General features: G+C 33.2%; 1 pseudogene; it reads right to left on the minus strand.

The window, feature by feature from the left end:
• Positions 1-2,249: 2,249 nt before the first annotated feature.
• Positions 2,250-4,793, minus strand: part of LOC107697822 (collectrin-like) — a 10,487-nt pseudogene continuing 7,943 nt past the window's right edge.

A 4,793-nucleotide genomic window follows, 5' to 3' on the forward strand; every position in this document is an offset into this window, starting at 1 on the left:
GGATCCAATTAGTGGAAGAGCGTGAAGGAAATCTCACGATAGGACCGTTCTCAGAAGTTCACCATTTAATATTCTTCAGGGAGATCTTCTCTTAATATTCTTCAATCTTCTTTCCCACTCAGTGGAGGATCCAATCAATTAAGGTGTTGAAGTGTGATGGATGCACAAACCCACATCTCATAATGGGTAAAAAACTGCTTGTTTTTGACACTAGAAAATTGCCTAATCTGTTACTGCATAGAAGATCCTCGTCTTTTCATAAATTATTGATTCCATCTAATAATTCATTAAACATTGTTGCTGAATAAACGGGCACCTGATAACATAATTCAGATGTCAGCATATGCCCCAGATTTTCCTGTAGCGTTGTCAGCTGAATTAAAAACCTCATGAAATGTTTGACAGGCACAGTTTTCTTTCCCGAGTTGACACATTTCCCATTTAAACAGGAAGTTGGGGGCGGGACATATTGAAGGGCTTTATTAAATAGCTAAACATTAATTACAGAATAACTGCTTCTAACTATTTTTGTCAGCTTTTAGTACTACACTAGTATATTGATGTTACTCCATGTCCTAACCAGATGCAATGCGATAAAATTCCAACGAGAAGTAATTTTGGTAACACTTTAGAATAGGGTACACATTCACTATTAACTAAGAGTTTTTCCCTGAACAAACTCCTAATTTGCTGCTTATTAATAGTTAGTATGGTAGTTGTTAAGTTTAGGTACGGGGTGGATTAAGGGATCTAAAATTCAGTCATGCAGAATAAGGCGTTAATATGTGCTTTATAAGTAGCCTACTAATAAACAGCCAATATGCTAGTAATATGCATACTAATAAGCAACTAATAGCTAAAATTTGATCCTTAAAATAAAGTGTTACCGTAATTTTCTGTACACAGACACGCCGTGGCTATGAAATGCGTCAAAATCAATCAAAAATCTCCAGCCAATCAGAAGAGCATGTTGGACAGGTCTCTCTCTCTGAGAGCGAAATGATGTTAAGTTTATTTCTGTCACAAAATCAAAATATTAAAAAGATAATTGCAACTTTCTTCCTCACAATTGCAAGTTTATATCTCACAATTGCGACTCTTTACCTGACAATTGCGAGTTTATATCTCACGATTCAGACTTTTTCCCCCACAATTGCAAGTTTATATCTTGTAATCGCAAGTTGAAAACTCGTAATTTATAGCTTAAAGTTTATAGCTCGAATTCTGCGTTTATCTCACAATTTAGACTTTTTTTTCTCAGAATTCAGGGTTTATATCTTGCAATTCTGAGTTTATATCTCAAAAAAGGAAAGTTGCATTTACCTTTTTCATATTTGTGTTCCATGGCACTTCTGTAGTAAGTTCTTAATCAATATTAACCAATTTTAACATGATTTAAAAGTATTTACTGAGTGACTGAAACAATTTTTGTCATGGAATACACTTGTCTGTTCACACTGAGTTCACGGTTATAACATTAATGGTTTCTTACATTTATTTTCAAGATCTGAGGTTAATTATCCATTGTCATTTTCAGTATGACTATAAATTCCAAGTCACACCTTTGAACATTTAATAAAGCACATAATCAGTACCTGGGATTATCATTGTCGTAGTTTGTATGTTGTTCCAGCTGTGGCATCTCAGATATAAACAGAATTTCTTAAACAATTTCTCAAAAAATTAAGTTTTTCCATTTCTAAAACAGAATCCGTGTTGTGGCTTGTTACGGCATTGCATCATGTTTGACACGTGTGTTAGCTTTGAAACTAACAGCCACAAAACTCAACAAACTAATATATAAATACTCAATCTTATTTCTGTGCAGGCCAGGACAGTCTAGAGTAGACTATAAATTATGCACATTATTTGTTATAACTAAAGCATTTTAAAGGTGATACTGAATGGCTTTACTATTTCTCTTTGGCTGTCATCAGTGTCTACAGCTTGCAGAAGTGGTCGTCATTTGAGAACACTTGATTATAGATGCCTTCTTTCCCTCCAAGGCCAGACAGTTTAAATTGATTTTCTGCTGCATTTTTGTCTTGTTTTCCAGTACAAATATCTTGCATTCTTCTAGATCAAGATATTTTTCTTGTCTTAATAGATTATTCTTTTTAATATCTTGTCATTTTGCTTCTCAAGTATCTTGTATCTTGATTAAAAATATTTAGATACTGGAAAACCAGACAAAAATACTGAGGAACAAAATATTTTTTTTTTTTGCAGTGGTGTTAATACCAGGTGCATCATTGAACACGTTTAACATTTGAATGGTTTGTCAAAAGAACATTACTGACCGTCGTTTTTTGCTTACTGACCACCCCGAACACGATGAGCCAGGGTTCAGTGTCGTATGTGATCAGGACCGCCAGCGTCGGCGGGATTCCCACGAACTCCAGGGTCATGTCCGATAACAGGAACGCATTGTTTATGCGATGCTTATTCTGCCTGGAATAATGCAAAATGTGTTAGGGGTCTGGCATGCTAAAGGACAAACGGTAGCACAGATCTAGATGCCCAGTGTCTTTAATTTGTCTAATAATGACAAAATTGTGCTGCCATATAAGAAATCTTGTTTTTTGTCCAAATCTATATGATCTGTGTAAAAATCCACAGAAAATGTTCATTCAAAAGGGCAAACAAAGAAATTTCGAAATTTAAGATTTTATGAATTGCTGAAAATTATAACACATTATTTTGTGCTCATTTAAATTTTGAATTGTCATGTTAACATCACACTCTTGTGCAAATGGTGCATCTCTTGTGCAATAAGCACTATTTAGTGTATGTAAATGAAAATGTATTATATGTAGTTTAAATTTGTATTAAAAGTAATTGAACTTAAGAATGCTGTTCAGCTCATTTAAGTAGGACTTAAGTACAATTCTAATGTATTTTATTGAAAATTGTATATCATGTATTTAAATATATTTTTTAAATATATTGCACTTGCATTTGTAATGATAAAGTTGCAATTTAGTACATTTAAAATATATTACCAATGTAATATAACACATCAAAGTTCAAATTATACTTGAAATATATATGTATATATCTCTCTCAAGAATAAGTGGATTTATGCTTAAAACAAGAAAAATAAATCTCAGTGTGGTCAGAAAAATAGACTGAATTTAAAGGGAAAACAAGATTATTTTTCTGACCCCACTGACATACTTTTTCATAAACTCATTTAATTTGGATCAATGTTTTGTTAAACAAGACTTAATGTCTTAAGAAATGTAGCTTCTCAAGTAAATGAGAAATAAGCATTGATTTAAGAATGTTTATTAATTTATTAACAATACTTGTACTGGAAAAACAAGACAAAAAACTTTTAATTTGACATTATTAGAAAATGCACTTTTTAAAAGTGTACTCAAATGTGTTAGAAACATGGTTATAAAGTGTACTCTCTTTAAATACAAAAAGTGGCCCTTGATTTAATATTTCATTATCTGCAAGTTCAGTTTTTTCTTTTAAATATACTTTTAAAACTTGGAAGTAACTGCTTATAGTCAGCATTCAAGCAAGGCAGCTAAGTTGGAGGATTTGAAACAGAGCCATAATTTTTTGCAGTATGTGTTGTGTACCATCTAGTAAGCCATCAGCACATCAAGTCTAAACCTATAAACCTTCAGCACAGAGCGATGACTCACCTCGCTGCTTTTTCTACTTGTTCTTTGGGGATCAGTTGGGTCATCTGGTGATGTCACCACGAACATGAACGACACTCTTTTGGGCTTTTTCTTTTAGGCTGATGATGTGGCTGGTAATTTTGGCTGCAGTACTGGAAAAACTGTTAGAACTGTTTTTTTGTTTTTGTTATTTTGAGGGCATCATAGAAAAAGCACTGAAACTAATAAAACAGCCTCACACAAACACACATACTGTACAGTATACACCTACACAGGAAAAAAAAATCAATGTTTTAATCAATACTTTTGTCTTGTTTTCAAGTATGAGAAGCAAAATTGTGTGGGATAATGTTTTTTTTTTTTCCCCAGAGAACATTTTGAAGTTAATCTGTTAAACTCATTTGCAAATTACTTTTTCTCTTTTAAAACGAATTGTTCTAGTTTAAATCATCTATTAAAAGTTGACAAAATTAACTTTTAGCCGTCACAAACATTTAAAATGTACTAGAATGAGATTGTCCTTCCTACTAATATCACCTATGTGACTGTGATGCTAAATCCTTTTGGACATACAAAAAAAAAGTATCAATAAAAAATAACACATGCAACATTACCATTCAAATGTTTGGGGTCAGAATTTTTTTTTTTTTAAATTCTTTTATTAATACTTTTATTCAGCAAGGATGCATTAAACTGATCAAGAGTGACAGTAAAGACATTTAAAGAGGTCATATGATGCGATTTAAATTTTTCCTTTCTCTTTGGAGTGTTACAAGCTCTTGGTGCATAAAGAAGATCTGTAAAGTTGCAAAGACTAAAGTCTCAAATCCAAAGAGATATTCTTTATAAAAGTTAAGAGTCAGCCACGCCTACCTAAAACGGCTCGTTCTAACACGCCCCCACATGTCTATGTCACTATGTGGAAATATTAGCATAATGCCGCCCAAATGTGCACGCAAAGAAAGAAGGCGTGGTTTCAGGAACAGCAGTCCTCTTGATGCAGCATGTCAGTGAGACGCTGTGTGATTCAGTGTGAAAGCAAAAGCACTTTATTTGGCCTTCCGGAAGTAGATGCAATTAGGAATCATTGGTTAAGATTTATTTACAACAGAACAGCAAAACCCAGATGTTCGAATTTGTGCAACGCATTTTATG

This window comes from Sinocyclocheilus anshuiensis, unplaced genomic scaffold (genome assembly GCF_001515605.1).
Source record: "Sinocyclocheilus anshuiensis isolate Anshui unplaced genomic scaffold, SAMN03320099.WGS_v1.1 scaffold78, whole genome shotgun sequence".
NCBI classification, from domain to species: Eukaryota; Metazoa; Chordata; class Actinopteri; order Cypriniformes; family Cyprinidae; genus Sinocyclocheilus; species Sinocyclocheilus anshuiensis.